The sequence below is a fragment of the Antechinus flavipes genome, chromosome 2 (assembly GCF_016432865.1).
Source record: "Antechinus flavipes isolate AdamAnt ecotype Samford, QLD, Australia chromosome 2, AdamAnt_v2, whole genome shotgun sequence".
Taxonomy (NCBI): Eukaryota; Metazoa; Chordata; class Mammalia; order Dasyuromorphia; family Dasyuridae; genus Antechinus; species Antechinus flavipes.
Window position 1 is genome coordinate 490,561,566 of NC_067399.1, and position 23,451 is coordinate 490,585,016.

Here is a 23,451-nt window from a genome sequence, read left to right on the forward strand (position 1 = left end):
AGTCATCTGGGAAATGATTGGTTCCCAGGTATTAGGAGTAACCTTGGTCAGTGACCTTGATTGGTCAGGGATGGTGCTAAAGAATAAAGATATGTTTTACAGTACTTTATGCATTTCAAAGTGTTTCATCATATAAGTCAATAATTAAGAGGCAACTAGTTGGTGCAGTGGATAGAGCACCAGCCCTGAAGTCAGGAGGACCTGAGTTTAAACGTGCCCTCAGACACTTAACACTTCCTAACTGTGTGACCCTGGGCAAGTCACTTAACCCCAGTTGCCTCAGCAAAAAAAAAAAAAAAGTCAATAATTAATTTTCATGTTTCAAATGTACATAAATTTTATGGACATGCATATGTGTATGTGTAGATATATATATATATAAGCATATCTCCAGTATTTTATCAGGATGTGTTTCTACAATATTAATAACACTTTTGCCAGTGTTTCTAAAATGCTTAGATTCACCTACTGACTCTCTCTCAACCTGTGTCATAGGATTTTTGTGAGAAGACAGTAAGTTAGGATGAATTGGAGTTATTATCCTCATTAACAGATGAGACTTAAAGAGAAATATTATTTTGGCTCAAGGTAACATAGTGAATCATATCAGAGGCAAGACTGGAATCCAGGACTCTTGACTTTTAGAATAATGTTTTTCACCACCATGCCTCCATTGAGGAGGCCAAATGAGCCAACCTTCTGTATCCATTCATGCTGATGAATTTTAAGGGGCTCTTGGATGTTGACATCTATGCTGACAGAATCCAGGCTCTAGAGCTCTTGAAATCCTCCTCTCTACTCTAACAGAGGAAGAGGTTAGGGGCACCTGAAGAAATGGATGAGACAAGGAATTCTGAAGGGCAAGATTAGGCAAGGTTTCTCAGTGATAAGAGCCTGACTTGTTTCCTTAATGGGAAAGAGGTAAAGGTAACTGTCCCTTATCACCTGTGGCAGGGCTGTATTTTGGGTGAATATGTAGTAAATTACTGATGTCTGTTTTTATTTAACAGTTTGTGTGTGTGTGTGTGTGTGTGTGTGTGTGTGTGTGTGTGTGTAATATGGCCCTATCTATGCAGGGAACATTCCCTTGTAACAAAAAATATTAATTATTAATCTTAAAAATTTTTTAATGTGGTTGTTTAATCAAAATCAACCACAGTCAGACAGCATAAGCATTATTCTGTACTCCCAGTAGGTCATTTCCTCATCACCTCTCCAGGGCTAATGTTAATCACTGCATTCAGACTATCTTTGGTTTCAGGTTATTAATCTTTTAAATTTAGATTTTTAAAGTTATTCTAGAGCTTGCATAGTTCACTCTGTTATCATTTCATATGTCCTCCCAAGTTTCTGTGAATTCACCAAATTGTACCACATTCATTTATAAAGGAGATGGCTAATGAGATCCATCCTTATGGACGTGCTCAGTGTGCTAGGCTGAAGCGATTCCTGTGAACTTTGGAGCATATGCTGACTTTCTGTAACTGGTTCTGGTCTGCTATCCATGGGGTCATGAAGTATCTTTTTCATTCATTGACTAGGTAGTCAGAAACTGAGGTTTATTCAAAAGGTGCTAGTCAGCTAGAGTCACTCTCTCAGTTTGGTTTTTCCTGTCTAGCTTCTGGTTCAGGTGGATGAGGCTGGAGATGGCTATGACATTGTGATTTTTGAAAGGTCAATAGAACAAGCCACCAGAGTTGGGGAACTAAACCCATGTCAGGAGTTATTAGAATCCAGACAGTGAGGACTGAGGTCTCAAGCACCTTATTTTATCTAGCTTAACAATAGCAGCTATGTCCTCTCCCATTCATTGACCAAGGCCATATTTGGAAGTGAACTTGACAGGGAAAATGTTATGTAGAATCTGTGTTAAATTTGATCCTAGTCTCTCTAGGGACAGAGGTAGCATAAGAGAGAATGTGCTCAGGTGTTGGGAGAGGATATTTATACTTCTGTTTTTGCTATATCTTTGAAGAAAACGTCACTTTGTAAAAGCAAATTGATGGAACAGGGGCTCTAATTACTGCCAGCTAACAATGAGAGAACACATCAAAATAAACATTCAAACCAATAGCATTAGAAAAGGACCATCTCATCCTTTCAGAGATACCCTCAGGAGGAGATATACAGCCAGCCTGACTGGAAGAGTGAGTTCACTATGTCAAAAGAAATAATATATGTAAAGAGCTCTACAAAACTCAAAGTATTCTATAAATGCTACTTCTTACAATTAACACTACTACTATTATCATATCAGTTTGTTCAAACGTTCTCCAATTACTAGGCACTCACATTATTTCCCTGTGGTGCTCACACAGAAAACGCTATTTTGATTATTTTGCTATCATTATTATTATGAATATATAGAACCTTCTTTTCTGTCTTTCACTTCTTTGAAGCACATAAGATGAGATTCTTCAGCTTCTCATTCCCATCTTCCATTGGTCTCTGACAAAATCCATACTAGCCATTCCTTCTTTATGGCTCAAAGTAGATAGCTTTTACCTTTCCTTTTAGATTTTAGGGATCTATGGAAAGCTTTATTCTTTGATCACTTACACAATGAAGTAGAGTGAGAGAATGATAGATAAGGAAGAAAGGGAATTAGGAGGAGGACCATATCTATGACTCCCAAACAGAAAAAAAGTTTATATGAGAATTTAACAATAAGTGGCTGATAATATCTCTCAAAGATTATAACAACTAATAACTCATTAAAACTAAAAAAATTTAGACAAGTCATTGCACTTCATTTGTAGAGGGAGTTTGTTCATAGGCCTAACAAAAGCTATAGTTTCCTATACCAATGATATAATATTTAATCCATATCTCTAATTAATAATAATAATAAATTTAGGCTGAGAGTATTTCTGTCCCCATTTCTCTTTTAGAAATAAGTCCACAGATTTCCTTTAATAATATATAGCTCAGAGGCAATACTACTAACTGAGTCCCTCTCAAAGATGTATTGGATTTAGGAGAGCTGTGGGATTTGAAGGAATGAAGAAGACCCTTTGGTTCAGAAGGCTTGCATTGGCTGTTTTGCTCCATCCTAGTTTTTTGGAATCCTAGACTTGAAAATCACACTGGGAAAGAGTGTGTGTGTGTGTGTGTGTGTGTGTGTGTGCATGCATTTATATGTGTGCATGTGTGTGTGTGTGTGACCTTCCCAAGGACAGTCCCAACTGTCCACAGTGTGGTTACCCTGTCAAGCCGATGAGCTCCAGAGCCAAACAAGCTGCCTCCGGAAAAAGGGCTGGTTTCCCAGCAGCAATTTCTTAGTATGCAATCCCCCCTGTCAGGGACAGCATGGAGAGGTGTTAATAGTCTGAGTCGATTCTAGTGAAGAGAGCAGGCCGACAGGGTCAGCTACCGTTTCCTGAGCTAAATGTTCATTTTCTTATGGTGGTCAGGGCTGGGGGGCAGTTTACAGCATGCAGCGAGGAGGGCATATGTGATTAGAATAGAACTTACATTGACAGAGGAGAAGGGATGGTGGATGTCGGCCCCCCGGCACAACATCTGTACAACATTCAGGAACACAGTTTCCCAGCAGAGGTTAGAGAAGCCTGGAGAATTAAAGTGACTGGGGTCTCAGCAGGCAGGCTCTGGTCCTCCTGGGGGTTGGGCAACTTACAGGAGTGGAGTTTACAGTTTACAGTAAAGGGAAACTGGCTCTCCCTTCCCATGCTTTTCTATGGGAAGTTTGCAAATATTTTTGTCTCTAACCTGAAAGGTGAAATGGGCTAAGGAGTTAGGTTTGAGGGGAGTGATTAGCAAAGGGACATGGGAGATATATTATAAAAATAGTAGGACATATAAAAATAGTTCTTAAAAATGACCTAAATCTGGCACTTTTACCTAGACTTAGCTGCTCTGTGCACTTTCCCCTGCTGCATTTGGCTTTCGACCATCATGGAATACAGGGAATAATGTTGGATTTGGATTCCAAAAACTAAGGTACAAATCCCGCCTTGACTGTTTACTAACTGTGAGATCCAGGAGAATTTAATTCTAAAGTTTCCTTAACTCTAAAGTGAGTTGGTCTAGATCTTAAAGTCTCATTCAACTTTAAATCTCGTGAGTCTTGGTTCTGATGCTTTCTTTTGAAACTTTTAACTTCAAAAAAAAAAAAAGAGGGGGGGCATTTTCTTGTCAGTATTTTTATGAAGTTTTATTATGACTTTGAATACTAAATTCATATTGAATAATTGAATATTTATTCAATAATTGAATAGAGCGACAGTGAAGAACCCAGTAATTCAGCCCTAAATGTTTCCCTAGTTCTACTAAAAAGTTTTGGCTAAGAAATTAATTACTTTCTTCTTTGATAACAAACTCAAAGTGCTAGTTGTTGTTGTTATCAGTATTAGTCTCTCTCAGTATCTCTCAGTCAGTCTCTCTTGACTCTCTGAACTTTTCTACCTCCTTAATAGCAGACTTCTCACCCCCATGATGCCTTTGCCCTCAAGACCCCCTTTTTGATGAATAACCACCACATCAGGAAGGAAGTTCCTGGGTTATGCACACTCACTTCTTTCCTCTCTACTGCAGATCCTTTAGATTTTTCCATCTTGCTATCATGCAGATGTCATTCCCCTTTTTCCCTTCCCAAGGAATATAAGCTCTTTAAAAACAGGAAATGTCTTTTAGAGGCTTGTATTAATATTCCCAACACTTAGTACAGTGCCTGGCTCATAATAAGCTTGTAACTAGTGGAGTTTTTCTATGTTGAATAGAATTGAAGGAGAATAGAAGCTAAAGGCTGACCTAAAAACCAGAAAGACTTCTTGTGAAATTCTAGCATAGAAGAGATATGTTATTGCATTGAACTATATAGAGGGGAGAAAGAGAAAAAGGTACTGAGATTCAATAAAAATATTTTTACATACCAGTGGTATAAGGAGAATATTAAAAAAAGAATTAAGGGTCTTAATAAATATGGCTATGGGGGCAGCTAGGTGGCTCAGGGGATAGAGCACCAACCCTGAAATCAGGGGGACTTGAGTTCAAATCTGACCTCAAACACTTAACACTTCCTAGTTGTGTAACCTTGGGCAAGTCACTTATCCCAATTACCTCAGCAAATGAATAAAGAAATGAATGAATATATGCATATATATGTAGATATGATTATGGACAAAGATGAGCTCAAATGAAAAATATTTTTCCCACCTTAAAGAACTATGAATCCATCCCCAAAACGCAAGGATTCCCTGTCATCTATGCTCGTGGTGCTGCTTTAGAAAAACACACACACATACACACACATCCCAACTCTTCCCAACCTAAAATGGTATATGTTGTTGCTCATCGGAGTAATAGGAAAATGTCAGTATAAAGCCCTTTATAGGTTGTTGATTTCGAGGAGGAAGGGACCTTAGATCTCACCCCCTGATTTTATACACGAGGAGCTGAGACCCAGAGAGCAAGGTCACATTGGTAGTGAAGCGGCCGCAGGCTCTTTCAGCTGCATTTCCAAGGCTCTTTCCTCTAAACCCTCCTGCCTTAGTAGAAAGTCTGCTCCTGGAACAAATTGGTTTAGACGGAGGGCTTTTCCCTTTCCTTGTCTCACTTCCATATCTCTGGCACTGGGAAAAGTTGGTAGGCAAGCTGGTGGGTGGGGATGGCTTCCAGGGACCAACCACGGCAGCAAGCGCCTGGGTTCGGTGCCTCAGTAGTGGGATGGGGTCTCCTCTCCCTTGCCTTCCCTTTGCCCCTGTGATGGTGGGAACACTCAGGTGGAACATGCCCAGCTCCATTATGCAGCACCTCTCCATTCCCTGGCCTTTGTCACTTCCCCCAATGCGACAATTACAGCACTGCAGAGATGAGACTCTCTAATCCTATTATTCATTCATCAACCTGAGGATGATAGCTGGAGCTGGATCGAACGGGGCAAAAGGAGCAGCGAGAAGCCTTCTTCACTGCTGTGAAACTAGGCTTAGCTGGGGCACAATAGGTGTGTAATTTAAGGTTTTGTTGAGCTGAAATCCAATCACATACTTGACTGGTAGATCACAGAGAGACACAGGCAAAAAGAATGAGATAATTCTACCTCACACAAACACTCGGATTCGGCTTTGACTTAATGACAAATGTGTGACCAACCTTACACTGTTTCATTCCTTCTTCTTTCTTTTTAAAATGTATTTATTACCCTCCCTCCACACACACAAACACACACGCATCCATCCCCTGTGCCTACAGATAGGGAAGGGGAAAGTCCTTATGTTTTTGGTCCCTTGGAAAGCCACCAAAGTTAGCTAAGTAAAGAAATGCCTTTTGCCTCCTGTGTCACATAAGAGACCTCCAAAGGAGATTGAGTGGGTGGGTGGGGGACTGGGGGAGTTTTCGAGGATTTCAACCAGTGCTAATTCCAAACTTCTGATGGCATTCAGAGAGTAATTCTGGTAGTAAGAATTACAGAAAAGCAGGGAGCACTGGTATAAGCTTTTGTAATTAGGTTAGGACGTTATGGGTTTAGAGTTGGAAAGGCCCTTAGAATCATTTTGTCATTTCTTGAATTTTACAGATGAGGAAATTGAAGCTCAAAGAGACTGTTTAATTTATTCAAGATCAAAAAAACTTAGCTGACAACATATGACAATAACACTAGTCTTCTCCCCCACAAGCTATTCCCTTCCCCATCTTCTTTTAAGTGTTTACTGAGCACCTGCTGTGTGTGTGGGCTAGTTACCTTTCCCTAGTAACAGGTGTACTTAACCTTTTTTGTTCTTAACCTTTGTTTGGTGAAACCCTTGGATCTCTTCTCAGGATAATGTTTTTAAATGCATAAAATAAAATATATAAGATTAAAAAAGACAACAATTATGGGGGGAAGGAGAAAACCTACATGTTCTAAAATACTCTAAAAGAACAACTCTCTTTGTGGTGTCAAAGAACCGGAAATTGCAGGGATGCTCATCAGTTGGAGAAGGAACAGATTATGGTATATGATTGTGATAGAATGATTTTTGAGCAAATAAAGCCATTTTGACTATTATAAATACCCCAAATAAGTATAAAGGCACATATGAAGAAAGACCCTTTCTATATTCAGAGAAAGAACTGATAAATAGGAATATGTACACAATAATTTTACAATCTATAGATTTATATATATGTATTTATATGTGTGTGTCTAATAGTGTCCATCTCTAAGGCAGGGAAGGGAGAAAGAAAAAAAAAAAGGAAAAAATGTACATGAAAATTTGCTGTATGTTTAAAAGGAATAGCAAGTTGTATATAATAGGCTTGCAGTTTCATGTACAATCATATTTTTATTATGCTATATTATAGAAATGCTGGGTTTATTCTACAAATTAAAATAAAATAAAATTTTAAAAACAGTTTACATTTTTCTTCCCAAATTTCCCAGACTTGCATAAACTAGATCTAAACTTCCTAAAATTTCTAATATCTATCAATTAGATTCTTATATGTCAAGGTAAGTACTGGATGAAAGAATTGCTTTTCCACTTCATGAACATTTTTAATTTTCTTTTATGCTTTTTGGATTCTAAGTGTACAGTGATTAAAGCACTGAACTTAGAGTCTGAAAATCCTGCGTTCAAATCTGATCAAATAGTTGTGTAAAGGGAAGGAGGGAATAAGTATCTATATTGTATTTACTTTTTATTTTCATAAATATTATTTCATTGCATCCTCACAAGTAAGTATTTATTATTATCATCAACCTCTTATAGTTGAAGAAAGCAACGATGTGGTGCAATGGATAGAGTACTGGACTTGAAGTCAGGAAAATGAGTCTTTCTTAGTTCAAATCTGGCCTCAGATATGTACTACCCTGTTTTCCTCAATTTCCTCATCTGTAACATAAGTATAACAATAGCCCCTACTGCTAACGGCTGTTGTGAAGATAAATGAGACAAATATCTTATTTAATATTTATCTCATTTGTAAAGCTAAAAAGCTTTACAAACCTGAAACATTATATAAATGTATAAATTAAATATATAGAAATGATTATGATGATAATGATGATAGTGATGATGATTCCCCCATTCCCTATCTTGTCTCTGATGATGCAACCCTCTGTCCAGAAGTCATTACTCATTGAGGACCCATTGAATATCCTTCCCTCTTACTTAGCTACTATTCTGGAATCACAGAGCATAGATTCTGATGGTAAGCTACTATGACGATAAATTAGTATTTCTGGAACTTTGATCGTTCTCCATTCACCCTTGACAAGTCTTTAGCTACAGATATGAGGGAGAAACGGGTATTTGGTTAAGAGCTTCAGTCCATTGTAATTTTACAGAAAAAGAACATTTTTTTGAGCACAGCCCCTCAGCTGGACTTTCTGCCTCACTAGGCTGATTGTTTTCAAGCCTAATTCAGCCCATACTGAGAAACCTGTGACTCTCTTCATTTTCTTCAGTTCAGCAAATATTGATTAAATATCTTATACTTGCAAGTTGTCTTCCTAGGACATACAAAGGCAAAAAAAAAGAAATAGTCTGTCCTCTGGGAGCATACATTCTACTAGGAGAAAGGTGTGTGTAGGGGAGATGGAACATAGATATAGATAAATAAAAGCTTATTTGAAAAGAGAGAGAGCACTTAGTGCTTAGTGGAGAAGATGGAGGCTTCATGAAGAAGGGAGAAACTGAGCTGAATCTTAAGGAAAAATAAGAATTCTAAGAAGTGGACATGAGAAATACATTCTAGGCAAGGGTTAGAGGTGGGGTAAGAGGTAGAGAAAGGCTTGTGTGAAGGTATCATTCACAAACATACCTAGAATGTCACCATTTTCTAAGAATATTAAGTGATGCAATTACCACAATGAGGAGACTGAAAGAGCGTAGAAACTACCTCAGACAGGAAATACTTGATCTTTTTGGCAAGCAGATAGCTATGGCAGCCAAGAGTAACACTGGTGTAGAATAAAAAGTCATTTGTGCAATCTTATGTAAAAAAAAAAAAAAAAAAAAAAAAAAAAGACCACAAACCTATAGTGGATAGGATTATAGCATTCTCACAAATTCTTTTGGAACTTAAAGACAATCTAGACCAAATCCATTATTTTATAGATGAGAAAAATAAGGTCCAGAGATATTCATTGATTGGCTCATTTTCAGACTGCTAGTAAGTGACAAAACTAGTTTCAAATCCCACTTCTTTCTCTTCCTTTGAAGTCTTGGATGAGTTGCTTAAGTGACTCAGGTAACTCTCTAGGATTTACTTATTTAGTCACAGACAGTTTGACATCTGGATTGGTGGATAAAGTTGCCATAGAGGTCCTTATGTTGATAAAATCACAAATCCTTCACTTGTTTACATTTAATTTCACAAAAGAAGACAATGGTAAAAGACTATAAATGGTGTCATTTTATAAGACAGTGAAGAAAAAAAAATTTATAGAAAGTTTGGGAAGAGATAAAGTAAATCAGATCACTCTGAGAGCATTTAAGGATAAAACTAGAAAAAGGATGACAAATAGATAAAAAGTAGAAAAGATCTGCCAAGATTTTTATAACAATTTTTCCATAAGTAGAAATCATCCCATTGACATTGCAGTTCTATATGTACTATATGAGATGGTATAAATAGCACTAAAAAACCCAAAGAGACTAAAAATACAGAAGATCATCTTATGACACAAAAGAGGGAGGATATTACAAACTTGGGGGGGGGAATCACACCTGTTATTATTGATTATTGAAAAAGGCAATTTAAAAATATATGCATACTCATATGCCTACCTTCCCATAAAGATGGGATTTTTTTGAGAATAATCTAAATGTTTATTAAGCACGTACTTCATGGAAATATAAGAAAAGAACAGTCATGCTTCCACAAACAATATTTTAGAGCATACTATCTTTGCAGTCACATAATTGGCTGAAAATTGCAGAGAATATAATGCTACTATGATTATTATTTGTTGATTTTTTTTAAAAATTGATTTTGTAAATGTTGCCATAAAAACTCTTCTTCAACAAGGTACTTCTAAATAAATTTTAGAGCTTCATTGAAAGATGAATAATAGAGAAAATTTTATTTATATGTTAATATTTAATTATTACTGTTAAGTAAGAAATAAAACAAAACAGAGACATATGTTTGATAAATATATTTTTCACTATCATGGAAAATGTCAAGCAATCTGGTGAAGTCCTTCGAATTTTCTTGTTTGTAGCTGCCATTGTGTTAATTATATCATGCTTCAGAATGATTATCATAAATATGATCTATTATCATTCAAAGGAGTTTGGATTAGCCATTCACAAAGAAAGAACAATGTGGATGAAAAATGCCTCTTGTGTAGACTATGATGGATAGACAGCCAATAAAACAGTTGGATAGATAGCCCATAGATTTAGTATGTCAGTACAATTATCTTGTCCAGACACTGAAGATGAACAAGGAATGGTACTCATAATTGTCTAGGAGAAAGAAAAGGAGTCGTATTTTTTATTGGAAATTCTATAATTCTTTTTAAATACCCTCATTTTCTCCTGAAAAACCTTTTTAATACCAATATTTTTCTAATGATGTTATATAGATGAAAACTTGGACAATGTCATGCTATGTTGATAGCTAGAGGTAGGCCTCCAATACATTGAGTGCCTCCATGTGGAGAATTTATCAGATAATATATGTAACAAGAGTTGCACAAGATGCAAAAGTAGGGTTGCTATATGCATCATTGAAGGGAGTGCTCACATTGATAAGATCTCTGATCCATTAAAATGTCAATGAAGAGCAATAGTTCAGGTGAAAGGTGATCAGGATAGTGACTTTTTGAGTATTTCCAAAATAGAATTTATGGGAATTTGACTACAGAATGGTTGAGGGCATATGGCTGAGGAAGAGGGAAGAGTCTCAGATGATTATAAGACTGTAAAGTTGCATTGGCAGTGCTCTAGGACAGTTTGGGGGACTGCATAATATAATGGAGATAGCTATAGTGAAGAAGATGAACTCTGTTTTGGGAAAGTTGAGTTTAAAATGCCCACAAGACATTTGGATAGACATGCTCAACAGGCAGTTGTTGGTATGGACCTGTAATTTGGGAGAGAAACTGGAGCTAGATTTGTTAAGTCACCTATGTAAAGATAATCTTCAAAATTATGGAAGACATAAAATCACCAAGAGAGAAAGGGTTGAGAGAAAGTTGACTAAGTGTAGAATCTTAGAGACCACATTGATTAGGAGAAAAGATGATGATGAAACAGAAAAAAAGAGACTAAAAAATGATCAGATGAATGGTAAGACAATCAGGAGAGAGCAATATCATAGAAACTAAGAAAGGATTAAAGAGGAAAAAATAGTCAACAATGTTGAAAACTATAAAGAGGACAATGAAGATGAAATCTGAAAAAAGGCCATTAGACTTAGGGTCACAGATCTAGTGTTGCAAGAAACATTAGAAATCATCAACTTCAGCTCCCTCATGTTACAGAAGAAACTGAGACATAGAGAAGCTAAGGAACATGGTCAAGGTCATAGTCAATAAGCATTTATTAAGAACTTACCATGTGCCAGGCTCTGTTAATCACTGGGGATTCAAAGAAAGGCAAAAGACAGTCCCAGCTTTCTAAGAGCTCATGACTAAAGGAGAGACAATATGAAAACAACTATGTATAAATTGTATATTCATATAGGCAAATTGACATATGTATATACATACACACATATATAATTGGAGATGATCAACAGAGGAAAGACACTAGCATTAAGGTAGGATTGTGAAAGGCTTCTTGAAGAAGAGGGATTTAGGTGTAATTTGAAGAAAGCCAGGGAAGCAGGAGGCAGAGCTGAGGAGAAAGAGAATTCCAGGCTTAGGGGACAGTCAGTGAAAATGTCTAGATTAGGGAAATAAAGGGAGAATTTATCATCATTATCATCAATCAACACATCTAGCATTTAGATAGTGTTAAAGAGGTGAAAAGATCTATTAGGATATTACAATCAATCAACAAGCATGTATTAAGTATCTACTTAATGTAGATGCTGGGCTGTTTCAGGAAATGGAAATACAAAGACAGAAAGAAAGAAAGAAAGAAAGAAAGAAAGAAAGAAAGAAAGAAAGAAAGAAAGAAAGAAAGAAAGAAAGAAAAGAAAGAAAGAAGGAAGAAGAAAGGAAGAAAGGAAGGAAGGAAGAAAGGAAGGAAGGAAGAAAGGAAGGAAGGAAGAAAGGAAGGAAGGAAGAAAGAAAGGAAGGAAGAAAGAAAGGAAGGAAGAAAGAAAGGAAGGAAGAAAGAAAGGAAGGAAGAAAGAAAGGAAGGAAGAAAGAAAGAAAGAAAGGAAGAAAGAAAGGAAGAAGAAAGAAAGGAAGGAAGAAAGAAAGGAAGAAAGGAAGAAAGGAAGGAAGAAAGAAAGGAAGGAAGAAAGAAGAAAGGAAGAAAGAAAGGAAGGAAGGAAGAAGAAAGAAAGAAAAAGAAAGAAAGAAAGAAAAAAAAAGAAAGAAAGAAAGAAAGAAAGAAAGAAGAAAGAAAGAGAGAAAGAAAGAGAGAAAGAAAGAGAGAAAGAAAGAGAGAGAGAGAGAAAAAAGAAAGAAGAAAGAGAGAGAGAAAAAGAAAGAAGGAAGAAAAGAAGAAAGAAAGAAAGAGAGAGAAAGAAGAGAGAAAGAAAGAAAGGAAGAGAAAGAGAGAGAGAAAGAAAGAAAGGAAGAGAAAGAGAGAGAGAAAGAAAGAAAGGAAGGAAGGAAGGAAGAGAAAGAGAGAGAGAAAGAAAAGAAATAAGGAAGAAGAAAGGAAAAAAGAAAGAGCCCCATTTCCTTAAGAAGTTTATAGTTAATTAGTAAAAACAACACATACACTTATTCAAAATATATCCAAAGTAAATGTAAAGTGATTTTGTGGCGGAATATACAAGGGAGTTTCTTTAAGGTAATAGGAAAGATGTCATTTAGGAGCACCTTGAAGGACTCTAAGGATTCTAAGAGAGAGAGATGAGGAAAGAATGCAGTACAGTCAGGGGCGATAGTGGGTTCAAAAGCACAAAGAAAGGATATATTACTATCATGCTATGTGTGAGAGATAAGAAGATGAGTTTGGCAGGAAAATTGAACATGTAAGTAAAGATATAATAATTCTAGAAAGGTAGAGTAGAACCTGATCATGGAAGATTTTGAAATGACAAAAAAATAAGCCTATATTTGCTTTTAGAGGAAATGGGGAGCCATTGGGCTTTATTAAGGAGAGGAATGAAATAATCAGGGCTCTGCTTTAGGAATATTCCTTTGGAAGTTATGTGGGGATAATTTAGAGAATGGAGAGACTAGGAAACTAGTTAGGAGAATATTGCAATGATTAAGATAAGGGAAGTAATGCTGACATGAGGTAGGTAATGTGGTGAAGAGTAAAGGGAACAGAGTAGATGTGAAAAAATTATTGAGCTAGAATTGATAAGATATGGGAAATGATTGTATATGTTAGGGGAAGGAGATGGAGTAATGAAGGATCATTACATGGTTGTGAACTTGAATGATCAAGATGATGATGTTGCCTTCAAGAGGTGAAATTTGGAAGAGGGGTGGTTTGAGAAAGAAAGAAAATTAATCTTATTTTTAACATGTTGAATTTAGCCGGTGATATAACACTAGAAGTTAGGAGAGACCAAAACTGGATATGTAGATCTGGGAGTTCTTTGGATTGAGATGATAGTTTAATCCACAGAATTGATGAGGTCACCAGAAGACTATAGAGAGGAGAGAAGAGGACCCATGCTGTCAAAGAGTGAGATATGGATGATCCAGCAAAGGGAACTGAAGAGAACTAAGAGAGAACAACATCATGAAAACACAGAAGGGAAAGAATATCCAGACAAAGAATGCAGCCAACAGAGTCAAATGCTTCTGAGAAGTCAAGAACGGTGAAGATTACGAAAAGACTGTTGGATTTGTCCATCAAGATATTACTGATAACTGTGGAGAGAGAAATTTAAATTGAATAATAAAATTAGAAGTCACATTGCAAGGGCAAAAAGTGAATGAAAGAAGAAGAAATGAAAGGGATGAGTATAGATAGCTTTTTCTGAGTTCAACTATGAAAAGGAGAAATGTAGTAAAATAGCTTAGAGGAATGATTACATCATCTATGGGGGATATAAGAGACCTGGATGTATCTGAAGTCAGCAGAGAAGAGAAAAAGAGAAGGAATAGTTATGGGAGCACTCTACTAGAATAGACAGTAGGAGATAGACTCAAGGGTATAAAGAAAGACACTGGACTTGGTGAAGAAAAAAGGTTGACATTATCATTTAAGACTGGAGTAAAGGAGAAAAGAATGGGAAATAATACCAAAGGTTTTTGAGATAGATAGTAGAAAAGAGCAGTTTCATAGAGACTGGCCTCTATGTTCTTATTAAAATCTAAGATCTGGTTCTTTGCTTAGATGGAGAGTGAGAGAATTAAGGAGAGAAGATCGTACACAGTAGGCACTTAATAAATGTTTATTAGTCGGTTAGGCTAGAGTGATGGTTTAGGTGATAAAGAGTGGAGATAAGAGATGATGGAGAGGTGGAATAGATAGGATTTGGAAACTGGTTGACATAAGAGGCACAATGTAATATAATCAGTACTACATTTAGAACTCCAGATCTTGAATGAAGGGGAAGGAAGCGTCAAAGATGTTCCCAAGGTCCATGGCACATGGCAAAAGGAATGTGGAACATGAAAAAGTGAAATGAGTCACAGTACCACAAACAAAATTTGTAAAGTCAGAAGAAGAAAGAGGTTAAGACAATGGAAGAAGAAAAAGACAATGAGTTCATTTTCGGACATATAGAATTAGAAGTGCTGATGGGATATCTAGGCTTAGAGATCTAAAAGGCATTAGGAATATAGTTCTGGAAAAAAGAGAGATCAGGTTTTGAGAGTCAAACTTGGGAATCTGTTGCCAGGGGGAAGAAGCTGAATTGTGTGAAGAGAAGGATTTCCACAGTCTCTATTCCTTTCTCCTTCCTGGCTTTTGTCTTCTGTGTTTCCTTGAATTAGTCTACTTGAGAAAAACTACTGACTGGGTGCAGCATGCATTGTGTCCTCTGGTCTGTGCCTTTTCCACACTGGTGAGCAATCTATCCTCTGCTCAAATTAGGATTTCATTTTCTCCTCTTCACTCCCTCTGTTCCTTTGATTGTTTTTTTTTTTTTTTCATTTCTGAATATGTCTATGTTTCTTATCAGGAGAAAATTTCCAGCTGTGAACTAGAATCTGGCAAACACTCTACCTGTGGTTTTGGGATGCTGGCTGACAGAGATCAGGAGCAATGCTCACAGGTAAATTTATATCTTTTTTATTAAAAAAAGGTTGATTTATAGACTGGGTAGTTCATCTAAGAAAAAGAATTTTCCTCTATAATTCTTTATCAGGGGTCAGACCCTGGAGTCTTCTGATTTCTCTCTAGAAACTGGGAATGTATATCTGTGGCATACAGATGTGGGATGAATCATTTCTACAAAATAGCAAGCGAACTCCATCAATACCCCTCCCTGGGACTGGTGTTTTGACCTGAAAGCTCTTTCTCTGGTCATTTACACCATAATTATAAGAAAAGCTAGCATTTATGTGGTACTTTAACACTTGCAATGTGTTCTACATATGCCTTCTTATTTAATTTTTACAACAGATCTGTGAAGATTGTACTGTTATTATCCCCATTTTACAGATGAGGAAACTGAGGCTGAGGGGGTTTAGATGACTTGTCTCAGGTCACCCAGCTAATCCAAGACTGGATTTGAAATCAGTTCTTCCTGACTCTAGCACTTGTTACCTATTTGCTTTCTGTAATTGCTGGTTAAATTAACAGAATATGCTTCCAATTTTGCAGATTGTGCTTTATTCACTTTTATAGAAAACAAATAATTTAGTCCTTATTTTCATGACTTAGTTAAAACATTTTGACCTAAATTCTCTTCATGCTTCCAAGGAAACCATGTTGATTTTTTCTTTGAAGAAGAATAGAGGCATGATAGAGGAAATGGGCAGTCTTGGGTTGTTGTTTATCTGGAACAAGGATATTGGAGTGGTTTGCTATTTCTTTCTCCAGCTCATTTACAGATGAAGAAACTGAGGCAGACAGGGTAAAATGATTTTCCCAGAGTCACATGATTTTTTTGATTCAAGTTTTATGACATTCTGCTTTTGATTTCCAACAAGGAGTAGAGAGAATCATCCTCAGAAGTCCTTTCTAGCTCCAAGTTTTCAGAACATCTTGTACTTAAAAATAGCTGTAAACATCTTCCCATTATACCATGCTGAGAGGTAATCAGGTATGGTAAGAGTACCAAATGTGAAATCAAAGGATCAGGGTTCAAATCTCAGTTCTATCACTAGCAAACTTGCATGAACTGGAGCAAGTCAGTCATTTAATTTAATCACAGAATTATAGTTTTAGAGCTGCAGGGGACCTTGGAGATCATCCAACTAAACCTCCATTTCTAGAGGTTAAGTGATTTACAAAGGTCACACAGGTCATAAACATTGGACATACAACTTGAATCCAAGGTCTTGGACTGTTGTCAAGGATCTTGCCACCACACCACATTTAGTTTCCTTATTTAGAAGAGAAAGAATTGGACTGCATAACCTCTAAGGTCTCTTTCAGGCCCAACTCTGCAGTTCTATGATAAACACTCCTGGTATTTTGATACTAGGAATTCTCATAGGAATGCCATTTCCCCTCTCCCCCTTCCCAATTTCTTTTCCTTCTGGCTCAATGCTTGAGCAAAGTCCTTTTTGCAACCTTCCCAGCTCCAATTTTCCACTGGCGCTCAAGTCTTGACTGTTTTTCCTCTCCTGACTAGTGATGCAACTTAATTGTCTAGGGGAAACACAGAAAGATGCCTTGTGTTGGTTATTAAGCACATTGACTAAATAATGTCAGCCAGATTCCCAGTACTCACCATCTTGGAGATTTTCAAAGCTTAATTCAAAAATCAAAGAGATTTTTCATGCTTGCAGATAATACAGCTCTGGTTTATAATGATACTTGAAGTGGGGGTATGGTGCTAAGCACACTTAAATATGCATGTATGGATTCATAGAATTATACATATGCATGTATACAATGCATGTATATTCAGAGAGACATGTTGACATCAATAGCCATATGTGTCTGTGTTATATGTTTATATGTATATACATATACATATATTAATATAATTATATCAACTGGCCATGTCTGTCTGTGTTGTATGTATGTATATATAATGTATATGTGTATATATATATATATATATATATATATATATATATAATTATATCAACCAGCCATAGTATGCATTATATTATACATATGTATTATAATATATGTATAATTATATATATACACATATATAATTATATGCATATATTCTGTGCTCTATGAGCAAAGCAGAATTGAATTAACTCAGAAGAAATAAGAGATGCTAAAGTTAGAGAATCTACCCCAAATGCTCATAGAGACCATAGAGAGCAGCTCCTATTGGTCCAATCAGCCACAGTCAGACACACTAACGACTCTAACATAGTGATGTTATTTTGGTCCTCTTTGAGATTGAGGGACAACAACTAACTAACAGCTAATACATATGTAATCACACACACACACACAAACACACTCTCACACACACATACATCATGGATAGCTGCTGTCATTGTACCTGCAACAATTTAGACATCGGCTGTGATATCATTTCATTCCTGTGTTGTGGCCATTTTTTCTGTGCAAGGAAAGAAGTAGAATGAACCCATGACAGGAAATGCTTTTTAGCATTTTCCTGGGATTTTTAAGAACTTTTGACCAATATGGTGGCCCAGATGGAATATTCTGGGTTCAGACAGTGTGCTCCATCAGCAGCAGCTTTTTCTACATCAGGTCTAAACCTGAGCTCTGGAGTTTCGTGAGTCACTTTTAGGAAGGTACCTGTATGGGCACAGAACTGCCTCCAGATTTCCACAGGCAAGAGCTAACCTGGCAGAGACATCTTGCCCCTCTCTGAGGGAGACCAAGGATTGATGGTCCTGGCCCTAGAGGCACACAGTAAGGGATGCCTTCCAGTTTGTGGGAACAAAACTTTACATAGGAAAACAATACAATGTGTCAGGAAGAGAGTTCTGGACTTGGAGTCAGAGGATCTAAGTAACTGAGTATCCATTGGTAACTTATTAGCTACATATCATTGAAATAGTAACTTTACTCCTTGGAGCTTCCATTTCCTCTTCTTTAAAATTAGATAATTATATCTGTGTCACTCAATTGACACTAAGGTGTCACAGTTGCTAGCATGCTGAATATGAGCAAGGAAAACTTGCTTTCATATTTAGCCTCAGATAAATTAATTTTCTAGCTGTGTGACCCTGAGCATGTCACTAATCACTGTCTGCCTCACTTTCCTCACCTTTACAATGGGGATGCAAGCACTGCCTTTCTACCAGAGTTGCTGTGAAGATCAAAGATCTTTTATACATTTTTGTAAATTGCTTTGCAAATCTTAATCGACTGCATAAATTCTAGCAACAATGTAATTTTATGAGTGGTGAGAAGAAATGATTAGACTCAGTCAGGAAGTCCTGGGTTCAAGTCTTTTCTCTGTTATAGAGTGACTGTATGACCCTAAGGAAGTCACTTAACTTCCCAATGTCCATGGCAACAATCTAAGACTGTAAGATGCAGAATAATACCTTTTATCTGCCTTTGTGGAAGATATTTCCTTTTTTAAATCAGTAAAATGACTAGATTAATAGTTATAACAGCCAACATTTATATGGTTCTTAAGGTTTGCAAATCTTATCTCATTTGATTCTCACAATAACCCTGAGAGTTAGTTGCTATAATTATTCTCATTTTACTGATGAAGGAACTGAGGCAACAACAGCCATCTCTATGAAAGCATGTAGACTGAAGATGGCAGACTCACATAGCTAGTCAGTCTCTGTGGTCAAATTAGAACTGACGCCAAGTCCATCACTCTAACCACTGAATCACCCAGCTGCAAACTGTGGGGAATGAATGTATTTTTTAAAAGCAAGTCACCATATAAGCATAAGTTAGTGATTCTTAATAAGGTCCATTAGTGAGAGAATGGGTTGGGTTTACCAGGAAGCAAGCTTATCAGGAAAATAACCAGATGTTATTTTTAAAGCACTGGAACTGGGTTTTCCCCCACCTCTCAAGCCCAGAAGCCATGTTGCTGACACAGGGTGGCGTTGTACCCCCTTTGGCAAGTGGGTGTCTTTCTTCCCAGCTGTGAGACGAGAACAGAGAGGTGACCCCAAGAGAGAATGGCAAGCTTGGAGGAATTCCTCTCCAGCTGTGTGAAGCTGTTCTGGAGAGCCTGGGATTTGCTGTACTCCAGCAGACTGTCTATGTCAGAAGGAGAGAGTGTTGCAAATCTGCATGGCACCGAGAGCTCTCCTCCCCAGAGTACAGGGCCAGTCTTCAGAGCCAGAGAGAATTACCAGTAGCCACAGGAAACTGCATGTTTTATAGCTTCCAGACTCCTACTCACCCCGGAATTGCTCTGAATAGTTAATGAACTTGGGCAGGCCTCAAAAAATGAGGTGGAATCAAATATTCAAAGTTCTTGACATAAGAAGTCAGAAGTAAAATCCAATCACCGCTTGTTGAGTGGGTAGGTTTTAGCTGAGGGCCACATTTGTAGTTCTAAAGACTCATTTTCCTGGTGGATACTTAATAAGGTGGTCACTATTGCTGCTTCATAGGATCTAAGATACCTTAGAAGTCATCTCATTCAACCCGCTATTTTACATTTGGGGAAACTGAGGGCCAGAGAGATTAAGCAGTTTGCTCAAAGTCACATAGAGCTGGGATTTAAGCCCAGCTCTTCTGACTTCTGAACCACACTACCTCAAGTTCAAACTGGCAAAGGGTGGGAGGGAGAGGAGGAAGGGGAGGATCCATCAGTGAAGATTCATTCAAAAAAATCTCATAGGCACTGGACTGGTGCGACTATTAAAAAAAAAAAAAAAAAACCGCTGTACTTTTCAAGTCAATGGTGGAAGACTAGTAAATACTATGAGCTATTCTCACAACTGCAGAATTTCAGCTGATGTTACTGTGTTGACTTTCCAAGCTATCAGCTTAACTATATAAATCCATTTGACGTGTCTTTATTCAGATAAAACTCTAATACTGCAAGTGTAGCAAATTAGATGCAAATGCTCTTTTTATTTTAAGTATACTTAAAGCTGCCTTTTCAATGCAAATTTTACAGGAAATCTCAACTAGCTAGGACAGACGTCTTAGCTGTCAGCAGGCAAGCACTTTCATTTTGGTCTTAGGCAAGGGAGCTGCCGGATAGTTTTTTTTTTTTTTTTTTTTTTTTTTTTTTTGTCCCTGCAGACTGAGATAATTAAAACTACAGAGAAATGATGTTTTAAACATACATGATACACAAGATTCCTTGAATCACAGGATAACGAATAAATGCGCCTATTACCATTTTTGATAATGGGAAAGACTGACCAAAGTGGGGGAGGGGGCAACGATGAGCTTTTTTTCAATTCCTTGATTCCCATGTAAACAATTTCCCAGTTCTTATTTTCTTCCCTGGCAACCTATGGAGCACGGGTAACAATTCTGGAAGAGGTTGTGAGCATGCTCATTAAAAAGGGACTGATGCTTTTTCTCCCTCAATGTTAATGGTAACTTTTTCTTTCTTCTGGCACTCCTCGGGTCTCTTTGGAATACATATCTATTTCAGCTTTGATTTGTTGAGCTCCCTGAATGAGTTTATCCAAACAATGTGAATTTACTCAGATCTCTCTCAAATCCCACATCTCTTGTGGTTGATAAAGCTGACTTTAGCTAAGAAGAGTTGGATCAGTGTGATTTAAATTTCACATTGAAAATGATAAGGGCTTTACTAGAAATAATAAGCACATTCAAATACTGTCATGAGCAAACAGTTGAGTATGCTGGGAGAAATTTGGTAAGACTGCCCCCTCCTTTTCTCCCTTACACTGATCCAGCTAAATAATGGGAAAGAAGACTAGAGCTCTGCTCTAAGGAAAACGTATGCTAATATAGACGGTGGCAGTGGTGATTTTTAAAAGCTGCATGAATTAGGTTTATTACCAATGATTATAAAACTGCATTCATAATTTAATAGATGCTTGTCAGTCTCCTTTGGGTGGAGGTGGAGGGAAGGAGGGTAATGGTGAGAGAGGGAAATGCTTCTGTCTAAAGAAACATGGAGCTCTTGGTTGGAGTTGTGAGAGGACTAATCTGTTATGTTGGGGTGAGAGCAACTTCCATCATGGGGAAAAGTTGCAGAGTTTGTAAAGGGGTAAACTCAGCCTTGTTTTATTTATTTTATTATTTTCTTTTGTAGGATGACAGATTTAGAGGTGGAGAGTGCTAAAAGGGATCTTAGACATCGCCCAGTCCAGCCTCTTCTTTTTACAAATAGGTAATCTCAGGCCCAGGGAGGAGAATGACTTGCTTAATGCTACTCGGAACTGAGATTCAAACCTTGACTCCAAATCCATCAGTCTTACCAATGCACCAAGTATCTTCTTTTGTTCTACCCTGCCTTTCTTTAAAGAAGGAAGGGGATACTAACATCTGGATTTAGCTCAGATCTGAGTTTGAAATCTGCCATTAGCTCTGTGTGACCCTAAGAAAGTGAATTAACCACTCTGGGCCTCAGTTTCCTCATCTGTGAAATTAGGGGTTTGCAGTAAAGGACTTCTGGAATCTATAATAATAAAAATGGAATTGGATTAGGTTATTCCTCTAAGCCAGAGGCGAACGGTAATTGTTCTCAGAGTGCTCTCATAGTAAAAGCTCTGTGGTTTTTTTTTTTTTTTCTCTGACTTAGTAGAGACATTTTAAAGATCACCTGAGGTACATAAACTTAAATTAAGGGACTTGCCTAGAGCACAATAATAAATAATATTAGTACTTTTAATACTAATGTTATATATAATACTTTAACATAATATTTCATTTGATCCTTACAACAGCCTAAGGTAGGAACAATTATTATTGTTCTTATTTTATAAATGAGGAAACAGGCTGAGAGAGGTCAAGGGATTTATTCAGAGTCATATAGTTAATAAATCTCAGAAGGAAAATTTGAATCCAGATCCTCCTAATCCCAAACCCAGCACCTTATCTCTAGAATTTATAGTTGTGAAAATTACAAAGGGAGAGAATGCTGTCTATGTTTTGCTGGGCAAAATGATAGCAAGAGTTGAATAATTATCTGGTGCATTCCATCTGAATTGATAGAGAATTAGAATTCAGATTCTTGTCCTCTTTTTCTTTAAGAAGGCTGGTGGGTTGTTTACATGAGTTATCTGGCATGATTAAGGCCTGACCTCTCCCCTCTCACTTTGGCTTGGGAGACCCCAGATTTAGCAAGCTCTCTTGGGTAATTAAGCATTCCTTTCTTTTAAATATGATTCAGATGAGGTTTGCTAGTTAAACTTTATTTCTAATGACACTAATTATTAACATTTGTCTTCCCTAAAAAGAATATAGGATATTAGGTTTTTTTCTCCTTTTCTCTCTGTTACAAATCTGCCTTAAAAAAAAATATAAGATTTGGAAAAGTATGTATTGTCTGTAGGTTATAGTGGAAAGAGAAATTCAGGATTGAGCTGAAAGGAAGAATTCTTTGTTAAAGCTTCCAAATTTCCCCAGATTCCTTGCAATTCAGCTCACCCTTCCCTACATATAATCAGAATTTCAGAGCTCTAAGTGAATTTTAGAAAGCATCCAGTTCAACCTGTTCATTTCTCTTTGTCCTGAGTAAGGGCAGCTGGCCTCAATCCTCCTCCCCTCCCGTCTCCTCCATTTTACCCTAATCCCTTCCCTCCCAGCCTGTGTTGGGTCCTTTTCTCTCCCATTACCAGGTCTTGCTCATTTCAGACGGCAGATACCCCTGCTGAGAATTGACTTGCATTTTTTGTTTTGGAATTTTTTTTTTAAGTGGTGGTGGTGGCGGTGGTGGTGATGGTAGTGGTAGGAGCCCAAGCAAAATTCAAAATGATGTTTCCTGAAATCAGAGTAGAAACAAAGTTCAGGCCCCAGCAGCAGAAGCCATATCAATATTTCAGCAGCCTCCTCCTGCTTGCTGTTCTAGGAATTTTGATTGTTATTGCAATTAAGCTGTACTAAAGCAAGTATCGTTTACAAAACAAACCAGTCCCTTCCAAAGAGGTTATTTTCCTGGTTAATGACCTGTCCTTGGGCCTGTGCCTCTATTGTGATTCCCAGTGGGGGAGAGAATGATCGCTCCAATCATCTTTATTAAGGTTTTCTCTTTTTTGCCGAAAGAAATTCCAGAGAACTAAAATGTCTCCTAACCCCTTTCCTCTCCACAATTTCCCATCCTTACCCCCATCCCCAAGTATTTTCTGCATTTACTTCATTACAGAACTTCTGTTGTCCTTTAAGACACTGAGATTAATGAGGCAGGTTTTATGACACTAATACATTTAAAATTTTAACACCGGAGTTAGCATCT

General features: G+C 37.3%; 1 long non-coding RNA gene across 3 annotated transcripts in view; it reads left to right on the forward strand.

The window, feature by feature from the left end:
* LOC127550715 (uncharacterized) overlaps positions 1 to 23,451 on the forward strand; it is a 156,065-nt gene that overhangs the window by 56,697 nt on the left and 75,917 nt on the right. For all 3 annotated transcript variants that reach the window (XR_007950925.1, XR_007950924.1, XR_007950926.1), the window contains exon 3: positions 15,160 to 15,252. This is a non-coding gene — a long non-coding RNA (uncharacterized LOC127550715). The remainder of the gene's footprint in view (positions 1 to 15,159; positions 15,253 to 23,451) is intronic.